Source organism: Syngnathoides biaculeatus, chromosome 23 (genome assembly GCF_019802595.1).
Source record: "Syngnathoides biaculeatus isolate LvHL_M chromosome 23, ASM1980259v1, whole genome shotgun sequence".
Lineage (NCBI taxonomy): Eukaryota > Metazoa > Chordata > Actinopteri > Syngnathiformes > Syngnathidae > Syngnathoides > Syngnathoides biaculeatus.
This window is the reverse complement of record NC_084662.1, coordinates 9890486-9906267: the sequence shown is the minus strand read 5'-3', so window position 1 is coordinate 9906267 and position 15782 is coordinate 9890486. Positions and strand designations below refer to the sequence as shown.

General features: G+C 42.7%; 1 protein-coding gene across 2 annotated transcripts in view; it reads left to right on the top strand.

Moving 5' to 3' along the window:
- Positions 1-15782, top strand: part of plcb1l (phospholipase C beta 1-like) — a 139548-nt gene that overhangs the window by 44061 nt on the left and 79705 nt on the right. For both annotated transcript variants that reach the window (XR_009793877.1, XM_061812942.1), the window contains exon 4: positions 14495-14687. The gene's annotated coding sequence lies outside the window, so the exon portion shown is untranslated. The remainder of the gene's footprint in view (positions 1-14494; positions 14688-15782) is intronic.

Here is a 15782-nt window from a genome sequence, read left to right as displayed (position 1 = left end):
TAAGGTTCAGCCAACTTTGGTCTGCTTGGAGTTTCCACGGTGTGAACACCCAAACTACAAAGTCACGGCCTGGCTGTGAGACACAACAGTTTCTTGTTCTTACTTGTCGGCACGTCAAGTCAAAAGACTTCCTCGAGCATTGGCGTCGACACATGAATAGTTGCCTTGATCAGATTAATCATTAAAGTCGGGAGATAGGAGCATATCTGGGCTTTGTTTTTAACCCAATCTCCATGCTGTGACACCTTTGTTTGGATAGGGCGTCTGGGACCACCTGGATGAATGTAACTTTTGTTTGCCTGCACGTATCTCAACTTAAAGGCCTCTTCTTCTCTTCTTCCACTCCTCCCTCCCTTTGACAGTCAGCTTTTTATCTCCAATAGCTCTTCATCTTTTTTTTTTTTTTTTTTTGGAGATGCGACGCATGACTACAGAAGAAACAACTGTCCAGAGGTAGCGAGCGTCGCCAAAAAACGCACAGATAAAAAAGGGAGTGCTATTTTACCGCGCAGATTCAAAAGTGAGATACAAGCAAGTGTTTACCGGAATGTCTGAAGTTGAAGGGAGATGGTGTGTACTGATTACAGCCTTGTGGAAGACTGCGGACACTGAATCAAAGGTCTTCACGTTCTTCCTGTCGCTTGTTTCTTCAAGCCTTTTGGATTTCATTCATTTGATATCGCATATTCATTGCTGTGCACATTTCCACAGATAGATTCAGATTTTGATAACCTTGATGCCAAGTAGATTCTTTAATTCTTTGATGTTCCAGTTAAACTTGGTGGGATCAACAAACCACTTTTGCAAACTAAGAACAAAATTTTATTTGAACCAAAGGTCAGAAACTGTCCAGATGTCTTGTTTTGGTAGCAGTCTAAATGGAAAATCATCATATTTTTTTATCAAATCTCATCATGTCCGATTGTCTTTGTGGTGCTTATGTAGGGTCTTACTAGATTTTTTTTTTTGTGGGATCTCAAAGAAATTCTTCCTTTTAGCCATGAATACCCTCTGTCAGATTTACATGGCAGCTACGATCCCATATGTCCGTATACTTGCAATGGTAGTTTTTAAAGATATCAGATTAACTCATGATTAGAAGAGGCCTCATTTCGATCTCAGAATGTTAGATTTTGCTCGATTATTGCGCTTTAAAACAAAAAGTCAGAATTGAACTTGAATCCTGGAGCATAAATACAGTCTTCACTTGGTTAATTTGCACTTGACAAATGTTTAACCCTTTGTGGAGATCTGTGTTAACTTGCTAAAACCCCAACAACCATTCCAAACACCATAAAATATGTCATAGTAACTTCTACACTCCTGTATCGGTCAGTGTTTCTGTTTGCAGGATGAAGACCTCACAATGGTTTTAATGTTCTCGAAAACCCCAGTCTGTTTGTGGCATCAAAGCATTTTTGCACAGCGGCAATAGTACGAGCTCTTTGTGGCATGCCTCATTTGTTGGGAGCGTTCGGCGGAGCGACTCGTTTCACCGTGGAGTCTACACTGGTCTCAGGTTACACCCGTGAATCCCCGGTATTACAAGCTGATGACTGACAGGAAAAATGGGGTGAGGTCTTTTGCGGGGCTCAAACAAAAACACCAATAAGACGGAGATGGGGGAAACAACAGATTAGATGACTGATCTCAAAAATGCTCCTCACTTCTAGTTATTGGGAAATAACAGCTCTGCAAAGAAAGACATTTTAAGAGGGGCCCTTTAATCAATTCTCTCACAAAGATAAGCTCTAATTTGTGTCTTCATGGTGTCCAGGCATTTCCCCAACAAGCTCTCCTTCACACCACAGCGGTCCTTGATGCCATGTGTGAGCGTAAAAGCTTCCAAGGCTCCCTAGTGGTAAAAATTGCATTGCCAAAATGACCACGACCTCTAAATGAAACACTACCCCCTTTTCAAAAGGTTCCATTCAAAAGCCATTGGTTCTCTTTTTTTTTTTTTAGGCACATAAGGTAGCAATTTCCCTCAAATATGGCGTGGCCCAATAACTGCAGAAGTAACTGACACCATGTCCGCACAAATGATTTTTTTTTTTTAAATGATGTGTACATATGAAGCACTAGCTCAATTCAAGATAATAAAAGAGGGTAGGAAGAGGTGGTGTGATTGTTTGCAAACATGGAGGCTGATATTGTCCTGCATGACATTACCACCCAGCTCTGTAATTCCTCATGCCCTTTTTGTTTTATAGAGCAAGTGGTCGGGTCCAAAGCACTGAGGGAATACATTGTTCATTCCAGAGCTTGTGCAAATCTGTTTTAAGTTCAAGAGAGGAGGAACCCTTTAATTTAAACCCCCAAAATGAAGTCATTCATTCTCCGCTAAACTGCAGCATGACCTATAAGGTTAAGTAAACAAATGTTGCGTTACTGTCAAAGGAGCTCCAGCCCTCGCTCTGCCATCGCGTCGCCTTCCGTGATCCTGTTACAGCTGCGCCGTGGGTAGGAAAACTGATTCATCCGTTGGTTTCTTTGCGACATGGTGGTGAGGGAACGTGAGGACCTGAGTCCTGTTCTCAGGAAGCTTCACCCGAGGTAGAAAAGCCATCTTGTTCCAGAAGAAAAGCAGAGAACGAAGCCCGTGGTGTGCCCAGCCCAGCGGGGCTCGGTTGGGCCTCCAACTGGTTTCGGCAGCTCCAACGTGGGCTGGAATGTGAAGAATCCTGCTGGGTTGAGGTTTGAACGAAGGGGTCAGAAAACCTCACTGTGCTGCTCACAGCTCATTTTTCTCTTTCCACTTTTTCGCGGTTTTGTTTGGCTACGGGAGGAATGTCAACTGTAAACCCTCCACTGCTGACAAAGACGTGCCGTTATGAAGTGTTTAAGAGAGAGATCCCTAAAGTCCGGTTTCCACCAAGGACTTTGGTTTGGTGTTGTGCGCATTTTTATAATGTTTCTATTGTAATGGTTCCCAAAATATCCAACCGATACTGTGGGCTCTCTTTAGCCGGAGTACCAGTCACTAGCTAACATGGGCAAGCCCAACTTTGTCTTGGATGTAAAGTTAAAGATGGGGCTAAGTATATACAGTTCAAAAACTGGTCTTAAAAAACAAACAAAAAAAAACATATATATATATGATATATTTTGTTCATGCAAAATTTTCAGCTGCCCAGACTGTATAGTGATAGAACAATCACTTTAATTGCTTTTTCACTAGCTTGGTGCAATTAACCTGGTCATCCATCGGTTGCTGTTCATATAGCAGAACGACACGTTTGTGTTCAACTAAACAGGCTGATGTTCTTGTTCCTTGTGCGAACCATAATAGTCTCTTACATAATAGTCTATCCTATTACAATAGATGATTGCACCTACTTTTGGTTATTGTCTATATTTGAACGGATGTGAAAGAAAAATTCTGGCAAGATATCGTGGGCAACATAAAATCTGAAGGGGTGAGAGCTGGCCCACGAGCTTTGTTTTTGACGCACCCCTGTAACCATCCGCAGTAAAAAGCAAAGTCCCGATTCACCAAACTAAACCAAGGACTTCACTTAAAAGTCAAGAACCTTGCTTGCACGCCAACCGTAACCGTATCAATCAAAACATTTGTTTCAGGATGGGAAGGAGCTGCTGCTGGTTGTGCTGCTCGGCCACCAAAAAGAAAAATTCACTGAATATACCTAATGTGACACTAATTGGTTCTTAGCCTGTCAGAGGACAAGAGAGAGAAGAAACAGAAAGACAGAGGATGAGGGTAAAATGGGTTGAGGAGGTGGAGGGAGGGGGGGACTCTGGGTGCTGACTGAGGCTAGTAATGACTGCCAATGGAATGTCTACACCCATAATCCCCTCTGTCACCGCTGACAGATCCTCTTGACCTGTGAACTCCCCATGTAAGGAAGGGAAAGACAGGAAGTCACAACTTAATGAAATGACCTGGTAGTTAGTTGTCCGTGTGGCCATCAGGGCGGGTGGCGGGTGACAGTTGCTCGCTAATGGTGTCGTTGTAGCTTTGGTACCCGCATCATGTCAAAACAAGAAATGAAAATCAGTAATAGATGAAGTAGTCTTAATGGTTGTTCGCCCTGTGATTGACCGGCCACCAGTCCGGGGTGGACTCTGCCTTTTGGCCAGAGTCGGCTTGGCTAGCCTCCAGGTCCCTGCAGCCCTGAACAAGATCAGGGGTAGAGAAAATGGATGGAATTTTAGGTAGTGTGATCATAATTGACAAAAAATCACAAGACTCTTTTACTCGTTTAAGAGCCCCTGTTTGTCAAGAGTTCTCCTAAAGTCTGGACCCGCAGTCACTCTATTCCTTCTCAGAATTAGATAATCCCTTGTAGGATGTTTTCACACTGGGTGTCAAAGCTGACGTTCTCACCGTGTAAGTGTTCTGTGGGAACGATTCTGAGTAGCAATGGGAGGATAAAGTCGAACCGTGAACTTCCTGGAGTTGGAAGTCATTTCTGAGGCGGAACTGAGGCGGCTGTATGAAAGAGAACGACAGCTGGGACCAGGGTGCGATTCCCGAGACTCACTTTTTCTGTCGCCTTTACGTCGAAAACAATCGTCTCGACCAGCATTTTATACGTCAAACCAGAGACACAAAATCAGACATGGTCAGACATGGGTTTGTGGGTTCTGTGTGAAACAGAACAGTTGAAAGTCCAGAAGGGATGCCGAAATTTTGTGTCGAAAGCGAGGGAGCGATTCGGCAAATATTTTACCGTATTTTATTGCTCACAACCAAATTGACCAATTCAAGCAGGAACTAAAGGGTTTAAAAAAAAAAAGACATCAAAGAAAGGCATTTTGACTCTCAATGTGTGATTCAGAACCTGTTTGCTGACCCTCAGCTCACGAGAGGCTAATTTTCCTCACGTGCATGCTCACCAATGTGAAAGCGACTCAGAGCAGTTTACCCCAATCCTTTCCTGTTCTTGATTTAACACATTTTTGCATGTATCTTCTGAGCAATGTGCGTGTGTGTGCGTGTGTGTGTGTGTGTGTGTGTGGTGTGTGTGTGTGTGTGTGTGTGTGTGTGTCACAGGCACACTGCAATCTATATTTTATCAGACAGGCCCGATCTGAAGACGTCGGACAAAACTGTCAAAAGTTTGTCATCGATTCTCCTCACCTTGTCATCGCACTTATCTGATCTCGCTGTGTTTTCTGGCTGGAGTTTTTTCTCCTCTGTCGTGGAAACAAGTTGGATTCCGAAAGCATGTCCATTCTGCTGTCTTACTGATTTCTTTTTATTCCAAACACGTTTCTATGCTTTATCTTGTAGTCAAGTAATGCGAGGGTAGTTGTTAGCTCGAACAAGGACGTCACTTTCCAATGAAAAACACATCTTTAAAAAGAAACGTATTAACGTTTCGGAAACCAAATCCTTTATATTGCACAACAATGATATCCAGTCAAGTCTCTCCTGGCTTTACAGATCCACGAATAGCGTATAATTTATCTGCAATCGAATCTTGGCATGTTTATTATTTGGTTATGTTCTCTCTTTATTGGTCACCTTTACATTGTTTGCCACTAATATACTATATTTGTATAGTGGGAGACCGGCTCTGCCATTGCTTTTGACACACATCCACACAGTCGTCCTGGTTACAGACTGCTGCGTGCATGTGAATTATAGTTTGGACGAAACCTTTGAATTATATTGAAGACGGGGAAGAGGAAAGATGCTCTTTGCCTTGTGCTGACAGCGACCTGCTGAGGATGAACTCCCAAATGCAACCGGCCCAATTGCCAAAACACGCTCGGGACAACAGCATTGCAGGCATTCCTGCCTAATTGTACATCGGTACTCTTTTTCAAGAGGGGTGGGTGGGGATGAGGTGTCAGGCCAGATCCAAAAGCAGCTGGGATAGGATTGGGCGCTAGGGCACGGCATCCGTACCCAACCGCGTCCTCGGGGCTATTTAAAGGTGCAGTAGGCTGTATTTTCCGCCGCGCAGCCAGGAACCCACCCTTCCGGCGGGCTCCATATTGGAACCAGATGCTGCTGGATGCGAGGCCCCGCTAATTTAAGTGAACGGGGCGGATGGAAGCAACTCACACTACTCGCATACAACCCCCTGTTGGTGTCCACGTCATGAAAAATACCTCGTATGGATCCATTGCAACTAGAAATACAATTGGAATGGGGAGTGTGTTAAAAAATGATTTGGCTAAAAGTCTGTTCTACTGTATCTATTGTACTAAAAAATGAAACCAAAGGTCAATAGAAAAGGAAAATTTTAAATATATAGTACAAATGTTTTTAATACAGTATATATAAAATAAGACATGTATGTTTTCGAGGGAAATAAAAACAGATTGTTTGATTTTATCACAGTTGCTTTATCTAAAAAAGTTCATCACATCCAAAACTGAGTAATTCCAGATTGCTTATTGTTTGATCCCCAGTAGTTAGAGAAAAAAAATGAAATTAAATACGACCAAATATTTTCCCACCTAAAAAAACCAAAAGTTTTTCATTCGAAAGGTAAGAGCTTCTTTCAGCTTGTCCCTTTCGGGGTCGCCACAGCGTGTCATCTCAGATGAACGCACATATATGTTTGGCACAATTTTTACGCCAGATGCCCTTCCTGACGCAACCCTTCTCAGGGAGTGGAGGCAATTGAAAAATAAAAATCTTAAAAACATAAAAACCTTTACAGCTACACTTTAGCATATAACACAACAATACTATCTAATGAGTTGCTGGCTTCACATTTTCACAGGTTTGTTTTTCATACCTCTTTCTAAAAAGAAAAAAAAATCGCAAAATTTGAAGGTAAAATGCCTTTGATTGACCAGCAACAAAACTTTCTCTTTTTTGTGTGTCGTGCAAGGCCAACAAAAAGTAAAGGAGCATCAGCTGGGGCGGCATTCAACCTGCAACCCAATCCCCGTTGTACGTTACCGTGGCGCCTAGCAACCCAAAGGGCTATTGTGCCGCCCCTCGCTGTGCACACGTGCGCCAACGTACACGTCTGCATCAAGAACGCTATAGAGGTCAGATATATAAGGCAGACGTTGATGCTGATGCGCTGAGATGTGTGCAGGTGTGCCTAATGTTGTGTCTGGTGAGCGTTTCATACAAAGGAATCCTTACTAAATAGTCCACGGTGTTGCTAAGTGACAGCCAGAGCTCGTGCCTCCTCCCGAGGGAGCATCTGGTCAATGTACATCTGCGGAGCTGCGAAGAAGGGAAAAACTCGCTGATCGGCCAAGAAATTTCCTCTTTGATAGCATTTGTTTGTTTAGCTGGAGTCGCTTGACCCGCGTTGACCCGTCCTCCATGGGCTCAGCGGTCCGCAGCCAAGCCGACGAGCGTTCTGCCCTGCCGCTTGCATTCGAAAGGCTAGATTGTGAAATTGAAGTTTTTGCTTCGATGACATGTTCTGCCCGTATTACGCGGTGTCGGCAAAAAAAAAAAAAAAAGCTGGGCAGTTTAGCATCGTCCTTCTGTCGAGGAAAGTTTCAAGCAGCAGTGAACGGTCCCTCGCGCTCCCATGTTCCCATTCCTCAAATTTAGGTGACAATTTGACAAAATTATCCCAAGGCACCAGTCTAACACTAACTTATCAATCATTCTGAGACAAAAAGAGTAGTTGATCCCTAAGTGCAACTTTCATGCACCGTGCATTAAGGAACACACACACTCACGCAACACAAAGGCAGGGAGAAGGGGTTAAGGGGTTGCTTTGTTATCACCGAGGTGCCCCTCGGCTGTGATTAAGTGTTGTTTTCACTATCCCTCTGGTGTCCTAAAGCTTAGCGAGATGTGTCGCAGCTATGGCAGGAATGCTTCGACGCTGAGGCCAAGAGAGGGTCACGGCGAGGATGCAAACATCAACATTTTCTTTCTTTCCAAAGGATTTTGGCGAGAGGGAGAAGTAGGTCCCCGCCCCCGATCCCTAACGCCGCACCTGGCCCAAGGCGCGGGCCTCTGACCGTCTTACCTGCAGGCTTAATCCTCATTTGAAAACCATTTGCAGGGCCCAAAACTGACCTTAGATCAGCATCTTAGCGCAGCCCGGGCTTAGTGTTGCGGTGGCGTGTAGGGATTGAGAGAAGGGATTTAGCCTAAGATTGCTATCATAGTGGACGGAGGTTTTTTTTTTTTTTTTTTTTTAAATAATAAGCACCCATTTTGGAGCTGTGCCATGACCACAATCCTCAGACAATAGACCCTTTGTGGACATTTACCTAAATCTGATCAATCCTGTGACGTGGCTAGCTTTGCACCATTCCCGAAAGCAGTATATACTAAAGTCCCTCATATTTGCAAATAACAATAACAGTAATTCCCTACATATTTGTGTTTCACTGACGTTTTTTTTTTTTTTTTTTGGGGGGGTCTCTTCATAAGTCGAGGCTTGCATCTTGCTACCGTAGAGCTTAGCCCAGACGTATTGTGTGAACAAGAAAGGAGATTGCCCTCACATGTACCAAGCAACCAGTTCTCGCCAGAAATTCCTGCAGCTCCTTCGATGTTTGTCGGCCTCTGGGCGGCTTCCCAGTCTTCACTGTGTATCTCTCACGCTTCCACCCACAGCTCGATTAATATTTGAATTATTTGTGAAAATCCCATTGATGTGGAAGCTCTCTGCGGACCGCGGGATTGCGTCTTAACTACAAAAAATGTCGAGAAAATCTGAATTTTATTGAGGGTTACGAAGAGGCACTTTAAATGGCAGCAGGCGTGTGCTGACTCCCGTTCAACATGAATGTCAATGTGATTGGTTAATTTTGAACACACCCACATTGCAGTTATGGGAATAGTGAACCATGACTATATGGCGGGTTTAAAAAAAAAAAAATGAGAACATCAACTGGATGTTTTACGCAATCTAAAAGATCTTGAAATGGCTCATATGGAAGTAGTAATTATTTTTATGTGGCCAGCATCCTTTCACTTGCGTATTAACACCATTCCTGATTTTTCATTTTATTTTATATTATTTTTGTGGTATATTTAGGATTGGAACTATTTCTATCAGCAATTGCAAACCTTTTGCAGTAAGAGATATCGCTATTTACTGTACAACGCTTTAATTCCCCCGCAGGGGCGAGAGCACCACTTCTCTCGAAGCAGCTGTGTAGAAATGGTTTGAATTAGCCCCGCCGTTTCCCCCCTGAGACTAGGCAGTAATGATGCAAATTTAGGGGCTTTCTGACAAGGTCTTGACATTCGATATGTTGGTCAACTCCCCACTCGGTGTTGGTCTTACCAATCCATAAATATTGGATCCGTGGAGACTTGTATGAGCAAAAAGGGGACCAAAAAAAAAAAAAAGAGAGAGAAAGGGAGCAAAACATAGATAGATTGGTCTGGTCTCAGTTTTTCTTTGAAAGTGTAGCCTGTGAAAGGCTGGTGGTTTGCAAGCGACCCCTAGTGGTCTTTTCGGAAAATGACACGTTAATGTGCTGAAAATATTGATCAGCCGTTAATATGCAGTCGTGATGCTAGTACTTTACTTCACAGCATTATCTTAATATTTTAACAACAATCATCTCACAATTCAGCAGATGCAAGACGGAAATAGCCTTTTTGGACATAAAGCATATAAAATGTAATAAAGAAATTATTTTCCAAATATTGGTCATAATATGTATTTTTTGGCTGCAGAATATTTTCTTCTAAAACAAAATGTATAGAAAAATTAAATGAAAAATACTTTCCTGTAAATCACCAAACAAATATGTGCTTCTATAAGCAGTTTATGAGAACTGCTTCTCTTTTTTTTTTTTATTGCATTTGATGCCGCAACTGTACATGAATCAATAGATGCTACATATACATACATGAATATGAACAGCAGCAAGATTAGTCAGCACCATTGCTGTCAAAACTACACACATAAGCACTACAGATACCAAAGTGAGTAGAACCGGCAGCAAGAATAGTCAGCGATAATGTAATAAATAGCTTCAAAGGTATCAATAAGTAGCGAGTATTAAAAACATCTGCATATAATAGTATTCACATAAAATCTACATGTACATGTTAACAAACAGTAGCAGAAATCGTAGCATTATATGCTGCATCTATGAACAGTCCTGTACATGGAGTAAATACATTTTGGGAAGAAACCAGTTAGTGACCTGACAACTGTGGAAAGATAAATAAAATGTAAAATCAATAAAAGTAGACAACAGTTTATGAATGTTTCTCCTGACAAAATCTGAGCTACACTGGATCTTGTAAGTCATTTTGTTGCAAAGCTGCAGCCCCATCTACTGTTGCACAAGAATTTAAAAAAAACAAAACAAACAAACAAACAAAAAAGGGGGGACGGCAGAGTTAGAATTGGAAGCACATTGAGCAAATCCTTTCTAGTTATTGTTCAGACCGTTGTATTGGAAAACACATTTTAATGGCTACAAGTCACTTTCTCCCACCATTTCCATGACACCCCCCCCACGCCTCAGCTCAGACGTGCGCGTTTGTGCAAACGCAGCGCGGGATGTGGACCTTTTTTTAGGCTGCGGCCGCAAAGCATGTCATCTACAGCAACCCTTCCGCTGGCCTCTGTCTGGAGTCTGCACAAGACTGGATCCGCAAACGCTTTTCTAGTCCAGGCCGAAGAAGCCAGACTTGACTTTGCAGTCCATCCATAGTTTAGACAATGTTTTTGCAAAAATTAGACTTCAAGCTGTTTATTGCCACTCCCAATTGAAGTCTAGGAAATATAAAATAAAGAGAACTGCATGTTGTGGAATTCAAACAACCAGAGTTTTAAAATTGGCTAGATTAACACACCTAATTGGAAATGAGATGGACAGGCTCATGAATAGCATCTATGTGGTGGTGTCATAATCCTCTATGCAATGGAAATTTAAACAGAAATAACAAAAATAGAACAATACTCCGAGGCATACATTCTTTATCCTCTGTGACGAATGATTGTTACCGCGGCTTACCGGGGAGTTTGGACCGTATGTACAGTGTGTTTCATACCAGATGGCCACAGTCCACACACATGAAAGGGCAGCACAATGTCCATTGAACTGAAGCAAAAGCATTTTTTTACATTCTATATCATGTCAATACATAATTGGAAATCTGTGCATGGCAGTCAATATAGCATTGCCACAGATTAGTCACAATGTCTCTACTGCTGTTTTTACAGTTGAGCTAGTGCAATCAATGGGCTGTCGTGCCACGTCAGTCGGTATAACAGCATCACCGGTCGCCGTTTGATGTGAGTTCTTGTTAATTGTTGGTCGTGACTGAAGAAATCCGTTCTGAGTCCGTTCAGTGAAGTCATTAGTCTGGTGTACACCATTACATCAGTTAGAATGTAAGCATCTCGGTTTTGTCAACTGCCAAGTGTCCTCGTTTTCTTTAGCTGGCGGCCGTTCAGGGTGTTTGCATCCTATCTTAGCCCACCACGACATGAGTAGCATGTAATTTGTCCTTTTCTTGTCGGCACGAGTGTAAAAAGACACCATTACACGTCTCGGCCACTCGTCAACCGTGTTTTCTTTCCCACCCCCGTTTTTGGGCTTTGACGCGAGTCGTAATGACTTCTTTGTGACAGACGAGCGAAAACCGGCCGCCCAGCTGCCGCTCATGACTGATGTCTTTGACTTCCTGCTTGAGCGTGAAAAGGCCTCTGTGTGGTCCCGCTCGCCTGACGTCGCACAGGTTGGGAAATGTGATAGTCGCCAATACTCGGCTGATTGTTGACATTACCAACTGTTGTGTTTGTGCTACCACGTGCGTGTGTGTGTGTGTCTGTGTGGCAGTGGTCCTCAAAGTGGGGTCCACAAGACGTAGCTTGGGGGTCTGCAAATTATTTTGCAATAAATTGTTGTGTCATAAAAAACTAAAAACCTGCATTCCTTCATAAGAAAAGCAGAAAACAGCTAGATAGACATCAAGCTGGGCAGGCAGACAAATGTACAAGACAGATCGATCAGCTGTAATATTATGAAAATCAAGTTATAGTTACTTATTTTTATATTTTCCTCCAGCATGCCAAAAAAGCAATTTTTTTCCCCCAATGAGAAAATTGTGATTTTACAGGGTTAAACAATGCCTATACAATACATATTGTACATGCAGACAGTCTCAGCTTCTCAGTATGCCCGTATATTAGTCATTCTTCGAAGACGATAAAGAATATATGCCTGAAAGTATTGTTATATTATCTCTGCTGCCGCATCACCACATAGACGTTAACTGTTAGATCGGGTCAATGACGTTTGGCAACGTTAGCATATCTGGCAGCCTCTTCGGGAACGTTATCATACTGTTTTGGATCTAAACTACAAGTTTTCCTCTTGGAAGTAATCTCCCTGGAGTCTTTACGCGCTTTCCCGGCCTTCTTTATGCCTTAAAGCACTCATGGACTGACTTTCTTGTGGTGCTAGTCTTCAAAACGAGCCTCCGTGATGATCACTTTGAGATGGTGGAAGAGAGAAAAAAAATCATCCAAGTCAGGTGAATAGTGAGGTTGCTCCTGCAGAGCGATGTTGTCCTTGGCCAGGAAGTGTCAGATGCTCAGGGCATTGTAGACAGGTGCGTTGTCATGGCCATTTTTTGGGTGGCAAATTTAGCAATAGTAACATCAAGCCTGGGTTTTTTTCCGACACACTTCATACATCCATTGTGTGCATCCATGTTGTGTGTGCATGTGGGATCGTTTTGTTCCAGATCCCTCTCTTTTTTTAATGAAAGGGAAGAACACCTGGTCTCTTTTTTTTCCCTTCAGTGTGAGATAAGACAAACATTCGGTTTTGAGCAGAAGTAGCAAAAAAAAAAAAAAAAAAAAATCAAACAGCAGCAGGAATTTGAGTTCTGAACATACAATATGACCCTGCACATGCTCCTTTTCTATAAATTTGGTTAATTCCACTGAATGAACATCGTTTTTTTTTTTTAACTTGTGTCGTCTCACTGTAGGGTAGTTTCATGTTGTACCACAGCGCCATCTGCTGATGTACTTTCACATCACGAGTGGATGGGTGCAACTTCATTGAGATCGCACCAGAAAAAACACAGAAGTAACACATATTAGGGTGTAATTTGCAGGGATCCCTCATAATTGGCGAAGAGCGAAGATCTACCGCTGTGATGATAAAAGATGAATAAAAATTAAATACATAAAAAGTAGTAATAAAAGCATTAACAGTCATAATAATCATAGATATTCAATTTTAAATATAAAAATAAGTACTTCAAAATAATTACAATCAAAACTAATCGAGTGCATATCCATATTTAGTAAAATAAATAGTACATTGCGTAAAATATAGATATATTTCTACAAATGAGATTTTTTTATGCTTTAATTATTGCATTAAAAACGTAATGAAATAATTGAGTGTTGAAGAAATTTAAACTAAATTATTGCTGGAATCATCAGAAAATAATGATCATTCTTAAAATTGTATTTTTTCTTTTTATTAAACCACACCATAACTGTAGCCACACTATTGTTTCCCAAAAAATTTCTAAACACCATTTAAAGAAATCGACTACATTACTTACATTCATCAAATAATTTCACTTTACCTTCATAATAAATGTTGAGTTGTCTTCAATATCTACACGGGGATGATGTTCTACTTGTATTACTGCAACTGCACCGACGCAGTCATCCACGAGGTGTCGCTAGTGTGTTGTACTACACACGCTGGCACTGTTTTGTTGGGGTTCACACAGGGGGCATAGCAGCCCGTTCAACTGGCAGAGACCTCTTGTCCTTCCCCGAGGTTCATACATTACTGAGATGAGATTGGCTTTTAATGTTTGCCATCCACTGCGGCAGTCTTGGCTTCCCGTAAGGCGGAATAATAACAAAGTTTACAATGAAAGATTTTCCACAGCTCCTAACTCATTTCACATGCTGAAGTTTAACGAAAGAATTTTAAGCGCAGGGTGGACGGAATCGTTAAAACGATTCCGGTACTTCTGTCAGGCGGCACCCGGAAGGCATGCGGGGCCCACGTGATCGCAACAACAGTTTGCTGAGGTGCTAACATAATAGCAAGATTTAAGAGTGAATGTTGCTTGCGTAAAGTCGTTTATTATTCCTTATAGTTGCTTATCGTTGAGGTAAACTGTAAAGCTCAGCGACATACCAAAAAGAACTACATCTATTCAATGTTAAAATACATCACGGAGTTCGTTTTTTTCATTTTTGTTCCCAAAAATAGCTGGCTCAAAGTTGACACATCACGAATGAAAAAACACCACTGACGAGCTCACAAAAATTTGCATGTCATTCGTGGCACTGATATCGCACAAAGTAATGAATATTGGTAAACTATAAACACATAAATGCAGACATGTACTGCAGTTCCTTTATGCGACACTATAAAATGAGTAAATTATGTGTGACGATTGCAGAAATCGGATCGAACTGATATCTGTATCAAAACTCGAGGCTGCTGTATTGGATCGGAAGCGGAAATGTTGGATCGGGACATCCCTAAAGATGACACACCCGCGTGTGGACTGACCATATGTGACAAAATATCAACTTCACCACTTTTGGACTTCTCGTTCATGCAGGCCATTTCATTCTCCGGACTCGGAACTGACTGCAGCCCCGGCAAACAAGCGGAACAATTCAGTTGCGATCGACTGAACGGCCTGATCAAGTGGACGTAGGTGGTCCCGGCCCGGGGCCAGCGATATGTCAAACATTTGGAAGACGCTCAGTGGGAAACATTGGATTTGAAAGTTTACAAGCAGTTTCAAATTGGTAAGGAACCTGTCAGGTTTATTTTTTGGGGGAGTGGGGGAAGAATTTTACAAGAAATAAGCATTAGTTATGGATGTAAAACCATGTCGATGCGACTGTGTTCCGACTTAGAAATGAATCTGTTGTAATATTACGTGCAACGAAGTCATGTGCTTTTTTTTTTTTCTTCCTTGGAAAAAATCCTACCCAACTGTCATGTTGCCGTAAACGAACCAGCAAAAAACTCGGTGAAGTTTCTCCTCCGGGAGACGAGGTTGTCTTCACCCGACGGTCAGATGCCAGAGTTTGGACTCTTCTGCCAAGTGGAAGCTGCCAACTGGCTGAGTCACGCCTGCCGCGTCCTCACTCAGAGGTTCGCTCGCTACTTGCTTGGCTGGAAAGACGCAAATGAAACAAGACTGGCCTTCTTAAAACCAGCGACTCAGACCCCCGCCCCCGGAGACCGGCTCGACTCCCCCAGACAGACGGACGGAGGGAAGACGGTGGGACTGCGTTCACCCCGCGAGGCTTTCCAGCGCAAGATGCGCGTGACGGACATGAAAGGCCCAAGATTGAGCATGACTCATTCCGGGGTGTAAAAAACACCAGCGTGTCCTCTACTGTTCTCAACTTAAATAAGCGTGTGAGTCATCAGCAAGCCCATTTTCTCATCCGGTCCCTCAAAATGCTGTCGCACTCGATCAAACGCGAAATTTGTCACTAAAGATTCGACAGGAGGCGCAAGTCCCTAGTCAGTTTTTTTTCTGGGGAAATGACGGAGAATATCCTGAGGGCGGCTGAGGGGGTGTGTACGGCGGTGGCGGCTCATGTTTAGTTGAAGCAGAAAAGTTAAAGACCTTCAGGCACACTTTCGACTCCAGTAACTCACTGGAGTTATTTTAAATCCAGGGGAAAAAAGAATGAGACTCAGACTGGACTTTATTCCTTGGCAATTTGTCACTCCCAGCATGCTTTGCAAAACAGGCCCGGGCCACATAATGACCACCGCATCGCCTCCGAACGTGACGGACGGAACATGTCTCTGAGCCGTCCAATTTTTCTTCTTCGCGTCGTCTTCCCATTCCATAAGTCCTCGTGCGTTACTCACCAATCAAA